General features: G+C 40.5%; 1 non-coding gene across 1 annotated transcript; it reads left to right on the top strand.

Annotated features, from left to right (window-relative positions):
- The first annotated feature begins 5,429 nt into the window (after positions 1-5,429).
- On the top strand, positions 5,430-5,620 carry LOC111750892 (U2 spliceosomal RNA). Its single transcript, XR_002785949.1, has one exon. It is a non-coding gene; the product is annotated as a U2 spliceosomal RNA (small nuclear RNA).
- Positions 5,621-7,791: the final 2,171 nt, after the last annotated feature.

Here is a 7,791-nt window from a genome sequence, read left to right as displayed (position 1 = left end):
TTATCCTCCATGTCCCCCACTCTGCATTCCAATTGCTCGATTCTGCTCCTCTGACTTCCTTTTGAGTTGTTAATTCTGTAATTTTACTGTTAGTCTTTTGGATTTCTGAATGCTATCTCTCTATGGATTCTTGCAGCTTATTAATTTTTCCACTATATTCTTGAATAATCTTTTTGATTTCTTCAACTGCTTTATCAGTGTGTTCCTTGGCTTTTTCTGTAGATTGCCTTATTTCATTTATGAGGTCTTCCCTGATGTCTTGAAGCATTCTGTAAATTAGTTTTTTATATTCTGCATCAGGCAATTCCAGGATTGTATCCTCATTTGGGGAAAGATTTTGATTCTTTAATTTGGGGAGTTGTAGAAGCAATCGTGGTCTGCTTCTTTATGTGGTTTCATATTGACTGCTGTCTCTGAGCCATCTATAAGATATTGTAATGATTTACTTTATATTTGCTCACTGAGTCTTATCTTGTTTTGTTTTCTTTCAATATATGTAGATGGGCTACTAGATTGCACTGTCTTGATTGTTGTAGCCCTTGAATCACCTATGTCCTATTACCAGCTGGTTTGGACTGTTACCAGATATATAAGCCTAAGCTGCCATTCACTATTCTTGAGTAGAATCTGATTTTGGGTCACCAAGTGTGTGGTGCAGACTGTCACCTATCCACCTAGAGGAGTAGTGGTGATAGTTGTGTGCACCAGATTCTAGTAGCAGCAGGGGTCACACTCCGGGGGGGCAAGATGCTGACAGGGTTCCCCCAAGTGCCAGTGAGGTGTGCGTCTCTATTCCTAAAGCACTTTGATCAGTGGGCTCTGCAGCTGTACCTTAGGCCCCCAATGCATGTACCTCTACAGATTGGTAGGTGTCACCATCCTCAGACCCCTAAGGCAGGAGGTTAGGTGGTCTGCGGGGAGCTTCAGCCCTCAGTTCCCCATTGTGGGTCAGTGAGGGCTCTGTTTAATAGGTAGAGATATCAGACCTGGCAAACTTATCTTTCCAGTAATCTGCTAAAACAATTACAGTCAGATCCCTATCAGAATTGCCTTTGCATTATAATAGCCACCTTGTTCCCTGTAGGGATGAAAGCTCAAGACTGTGGATCACATATGCTTGGCTGGAGCTGGTTCTGTATTTTTAGTCCAATTTCGGGAATTCAGGGAAGGGTTTTTAGTCCCTGGGTTTTTTGTAGCTGCTTCTTTCAGGCCAGGAGAATGGGTTAGGAAAAGACCAAAACAAACAAACAAACAACCAAAAACTGTAGAGCACTTCACTCTCTGGCTCCAGAAATTCCAATGTTAATGAAGCCGCCTGGGAAGGAGAGGGGAGGGATCAGATAGATAGGAGAGAGTAGGAGAGAGTAGCACCCCGGAATATAGACAAAGTTACTTATCTTACTTGGTGATGACTGTTTTATCTGAGATTCCCTTGGGGTGTGCAGCCTGTGTGCGTTGGCTGGGTTGAGATTGTCCCTGAGGGTCAGGCCTGCGTCCTGTGCCTGTGCTGTCTCAGAAGCCGTGGTCAGTTCCTCCGCTCCCAGTCCAAAGCCCAGTGCCAAGGTTCCCCAGCTGGGACACTGCACTCCAGGCTCCAAAATCAGTCACTGCTTCCCAGTGACTTCTCCTCCTGTCAGCCGCGTTGCTGCGCTTCCTGCGTGCACTGGCTGGGCTTCCCCCGAGGTCACTTCTAGGGGCTAGGGCTGTGTCCCGTGTTTGCGCCATCTCAGGATGCCATGGTCAGCTCTCCTGTACCCAGTCCAAAGCCCGGTGCCAAGGTTTTCTGACTGGGACGCTGACTCCAGACTCCCAAAACATTGGTTGCTTCCCTGTGGTTGCTCGTTCTCAGTCTCTGTCACTCAGATCAACTCTTTAGATCTGTGTTTGATGGTCAGGTTTGTAGATTGTCAGGTATGTGATCGATTCAGTTGTTTTTCCAAGTCTTTGTTGCAAGAGGGATCCGAAGTAGCTTCTACTTAGTCAGCCATCTTGGCCCCACCTCCCAGACTGCTAAACGGTATGTATTTTAAGGCTGTAATATTTGTCTTTATTAAAAGTGTTTTTCTGTTTTATTCTTAGGGAAAATGACATAATAACAATAGTCACCATTTATTGAATGCAAATTGAGCTAGCATTTTGCACATATTATTACATCAGTTAAATTTCACCATTTCCCTCATATATTGGTAATATTATCTCTGTGGTAGGCATGGTTATTTTGATTTCTATTAAGATGAAATTTACTTTAAACTATCTTAAACAAAAAAGGGAATTTATTTAAATTGTATGTGCTGGTTCATTCAAAAGCAATTTGAATTCTTGTGTGAGTTAAGCCAAGAAATGGAATACCATCAGACACGAACACACTTTTTCAGTCATGTTCTCTCTTTCTGGAACTGCGTCGACTTTGTCCTTCCAATGTGAAATAGTCATTTCTCCCTCATAGTAGTGTGGGTTAGCTATGGCTTAGTTGGATCCAGCTAGTTTTAGACAGGTGCAGCTGGACTTGGCTGGACTAGGTTCAGATGTATCCGTTTGTCTTTTTATTCCATAACTTTGATACCTAGAGCAGCCATTATCTATGTTTTCTCTTGTGCAGGGATGAGACTCAAGAACTGCAGAAACATATGATCCATTCTAAAGTTCCCGGTCCTAACAGGCCCACCATCATTTCTAAACTCATGCCCTTCCTTGGTGGAACCACATTGACTTTTATTTCTACATCTGGCTCCTGGTTTCTTAGATGTCTGATTTTCTCTGCTTCTCATTGCACATGCCACTCCACCATTCTCCAGTGCCAGCCACAAGCAGAGAATCCATGGCAGCAGCTTTATTTGAATTACAACCTCCCAGGAGTGGAAATCTGGTGGTCCTGGTTTGGGCCGAGTGTTCACTTAAGTCTACAGTCACACAGAAACAAACATGGCTGACAAAGCCCTGGCCATATGTCTGAGGAGACACGCAGCCACCTCTGGTTTTCTGGTCTGATCGAAATGAGCTTTCAGAAGTGGGGTGCACTCAGAGATAGCACATTATCATGGCTAAGTAGACTCCCCAAAAGATATGAAGTCCGGTCATCATTTTAAAAATAAGGAAACAGACTTTAAGAAGTTAAACAATTCAGTCAAGGCTGCTAATAAGAGAAGCCAGCAGGATTTCAACTTAGCTCTGTCTGAATCAATGTCCTATTGTTACACTTTGCTACTCAGCTTACTGTAGAATATTAATCAGCAGTTCTGGATCCATCTGAATTCAAGTTTGTATAAATCCTAAATAAATAGGTAGCCCATTATTGTCCTAATCTAAAACTAGTTTAGAGGTTTTAGATACATTTTCAATTAACTCATCCAACACAAATACACATTAAGGAAATAAGATTTAAAAGCCTTAATATTCATGTATTTTCCCATGATATTCAGCAGATTTTCCATAAATTAAATGTAAAAAAAAAAAGTTTGATCCATTGAAAGTCAGAAATGTGAGAGTCACTGAAGAAATAATATGGTTCCTTATGAGACGACACTTTCAGTTCTCAAGGCTGACAGCTGGCTGTGATTTGAGGCACGTAATTCTCCTTTACACCCAAAACCAAGGCACACGCTCTGAAGTAGCCAGTTTCTAAGTTATGATTTTTCTGTTCTGCAAGGAAAAGTGAAGGTGAATGAATGGTGAAATGTTTGCTGTCATCAGGAAACCAAGATTTTATGATTCTGGCAAAACAACAAGTAATAAGACGAATATGGGGTGAAAGGTGCTGTTCAAAAATGGTTACACTTTTAATTTTACCAGAAAGAGAGAAGTGATTCTGCTCTGTGGTGCTTGAACTTGTCTAAAATGAAACAGGCTGTCAAGTTAAATCAGCACGAATTCATATATAGAATGGCTTTTTGATGTGGATTTACTATCCTGTAGGGCCCTCTAGGGACTGAACAGCAATCTCCAAAGCTCATTTCAATCAGACCAGAAAACCAGAGATGAAATGATAATATTTTAGGCCATGCAGGTCTGCAGCTCAATCTTGCTGTCAAGAGATTTTCTTCAATGTTATTTGACTTCATTCACTAGGTGCAAAACAAATATTTGAGGAATAAAGGAAGGGAGTCAGAGTCATATTTTCTTAAAGGATTATTATTTTTTAGCTGAGAGTGGCTATCTGGGGACATGTGTTTCATAATCACCACAATCTCGTAATAACTTGCACTGTGGCTAAATCAGATTTGCCCTTCTACTGAAATGAAGGATTAGCGGAATTGCAGGTGCTGGAATAGCAATTTGATATAAGCTTCTATTCCTGCAGTTTGAAAGAGGTGAGAGTAGTTGGCACTCTGTGGAACATAAAGGCATCCAGGTGAATTGCATAAGGCTAACAGCCATGCCAAAGTGTATCTGTTCTAATAGATGATTTTTCCTCTTTGTACACAGACTGCTACTAACAAGCTATACTCTACATAGTCAAAAAAATAGGCACTGCTACTTCTTAGATCCAAAACACTGGACTCAGAGAGAATTAAACCAAGCTCTCCAGGTTGCTAAATGGTGACTTGGGATAGTAGGAATTTGTAGCTTCTGACTTTCAAAGGTTTCTGAGGATACTCTAGGTTACTTAGGGATCAATACTCTTTTGTTTCATGAGAAAATGAAATTCTCACTTTCTAGGTACAGGAACGTGGGGCCTTTGGTGGTGCAAATGGTTAAGCACCTGGTTATTAACCAAAAACTGGCAGTTTGAACCCACGCAGAGGTGCCTTAGAAGAAAGTCCTTGTGATCTGCTTCTGAAAGATCATAGCCATGAAAGGCCGAAGGAGCACAGTTCTACTCTGCAACACGTGTGGTTGCCATGAGTCAAAATCAGCTGGATGGTCAGGGGTAGGGGCAATTTTACACCCTTAAAAAGAGGTACAGTAGAGGAGGTTCTTCACTGCACCTGCCGTGCCCAGGATTCTGCGCATGAGACCTCCAGTGTTCATAAATTTCAGCTCATGTGATCTTTATTGTAAACAACTTAAAAATTCCAGTCTGGATTTCTTTTATAAAGTGGGTTTTCTGTGCCATAAATGATTTGGTGGGAACTCAAAAATATTTATTGATTCATAATGTCATAATGTGATGTGAGTCACTGGGGAAAATGAAAGAGTAAGTGTCTTTTCAAGTAACACTCAACAAAAAGTTAGTTCTCATTATGATGCTGCTGTCATTCTGAAATACATTAATTCAAAGCAAATATTTCTTACTTTTTCTTTCTTTCATATATATATATACGTATGTACTTTGAATGTATGTAAGTCACCTTTCATGTTCTTAACTGATTCTTTTACTGGCAAAACAATAATAATAGTGCTGCAGGTAGCCATTTGAACACTGTGAGTAATATTGACAAATACAGGTAGTCCCTGACTTATGACGTATTGGAATTAAGGAAAATCGCACTATTGCTTCTTGGCCTTTTGGCTAAGATCAAGTGTAGTATCTGTTCTTATCAGTTTAATATCTGATAAGTCCGCTATCTGAGGACAATATATTAAACAGATTTTCGGAGCTGGGAGATGGAATAGGAGCTTGCTCCGTCCACTTCTCTCATCGACTTGGTATTGCACTACCTCCAGGAAGGGTGCATGCCTCCAGGGATAACAAAAAGAAAAAAAAAAAAATCACACTTATGACTGTCCTTTTTTTCTATAGGGTCACTATAAGTCAGAATTGACTCGACAGCTATGGGTTTTTGTTTTTTTTTTTTTTTTTGGTATATCTTATGGTTAGGAATATGTCCTACATATAATGTTGTAGCACGTAATTTGCTGATGTTATCATTCTCAGACGTTCACTTGCAGATGATTTATTTTTTTATTTACTTTTCAAAACACTGCCATATAACAGGCTATGGCCTGGTCTACAACGGAGTAGATGTTGGTGTTGGGAGTCATAACTGATAGAAAGTTGGGCAATGTTCAACTCTAATAACGTGCAATTGAACTATGTGCACGCCTGACAACCTTTACAACTCCAACTTCATCATTATGACACCGACGCCGACTTCATAGTAGACCAGGCCTGTAATTTATACCACATGAAGCATCAGTTGTTAGTTTGAAGCCAAGTTGTTCAAGTTGCTCTAACTGCAACACCTGCACTGCTTATACACCCAACAATATGTCTAGCAATAGAAGTCATGCCACTGGAAGTTCTAATCCAAGAAAGAAGGTGAGGAAGGCTCTAGACACGGACTTAAAGGTGAAGATCATTAAGACCTATGATAATGGAAAGAAAGCCAGTGAAACAGCACATGAGGAAGGTCTCTCTCGTTCAACCATTTTGACAATCATTAAGGACAAGAATAGGATTTTGGAGGCTGTTAAAGGAGTGATTGGCATAAAATTGACAGTTTTAACAAAGACAAGGCAAGGGCCAATCCACGAGATGGAGAAGCTGTTGATGATTTTGGATGGAATACCAAACCCAGAAGAAGATTTCCATGAGACTATCGATGATTCAAACAAAAGCACACAACCTTTTTGAAAACCTGAAGGATCAGCAAGGGCTGTTTTCATCACTTCAGACTTGGCTTATATAACGTGTATGAAAGCAAAAAAAAAAAGAAAAGCTACTGCATGGTTTAAAATCAGGAAAGGTATACGTCAGGGTTGTATCCTTTCACCATATCTATTCAATCTGTTTGCTGAGCAAATAATCCCAGAAGCTGGACTATATGAAGAAGAACGGGGCATCAGGATTGAAGGAAGACTCATTAACAACCTGCGTTATGCAGATGACGCAACCTTGCTTGCTGAAAGTGAAGAGGACTTGAAACACTGATGAAGATGAAAGACCACAGCCTTCAGTATGGATTACACGTCAACATGAAGAAAACACAAATTCTCACAACTGGACCAATGAGCAACATCATGATAAGTTGGGAAAAGATTGAAGTTGTCAAGGATTTCATTTTACTTGGATCCACAATCAACACCCATGGAAGCAGCAGTCAAGAAATCAAAAGATGCATTGCATTGCATTGGGCAAATAAGCTGCGAAAAACCTCTTTAAAGTGTCGAAAAGCAAAAATGTCATCTTGAAGACTAAGGTGCACTTGATCTAAGCCATGGTGTTTTCAGTCACCTCATATGTATGCAAAAGCTGAACAGTGAATAAGGAAGACTGAAGAAGAATTGTGATGTTGTCAAAGAATACGGAATGAACTATGGACTACCAAAAGGAGGAACAAACCTGTCTTGCAAAAAGTACAACCAGAATGCTCTTTAGAAGTAAGGATGACAAGACTGCACGTCTTACATACTTTGGACATGTTGTCAGGAAGGATCAGTCCCTGGGGGACCTCATACTTTGTAAAGTAGAGGGTCTGCGAAAAAGACGAAGATGCTCAATGAAATGGATTGACACAGTGGCTGCAACAAGGGGCTCAAGCATAACAATGATTGTGAGCATGGACCAGGACTGGGCAGTGTTTCATTCTGTGGTACATAGGGTCACTAGGAGTCAGAACTGACTCGATGGCACCTAACGACAACAACATACACGTAACTGGAAAAGCAGGAAGCACCAATGTTGAAGCTGCTGAAAAAATCATGGATGAGCTAGACAAGATGGAAGCGGAAGGAGAGAAGTTGTCAAAAAATTTTACAGTGGAAGAATTAGTTGAAGTTTTTTTTAAAACTAAATCAGGGACTTCAGTTGCTTGAAAACATGGACCCAAACACTGATCACTTCATTAAAGTTGATAGGCAGATTCAGGAAGTGGTGAGATGTTACCACAAAATATATAAAGAAAAAAAGAA

The sequence above is a fragment of the Loxodonta africana genome, chromosome 4, assembly GCF_030014295.1.
Source record: "Loxodonta africana isolate mLoxAfr1 chromosome 4, mLoxAfr1.hap2, whole genome shotgun sequence".
Taxonomy (NCBI): Eukaryota; Metazoa; Chordata; class Mammalia; order Proboscidea; family Elephantidae; genus Loxodonta; species Loxodonta africana.
The sequence above is the reverse complement of the archived record's forward strand: the minus strand, read 5'-3'. Positions and strand labels throughout refer to the sequence as shown.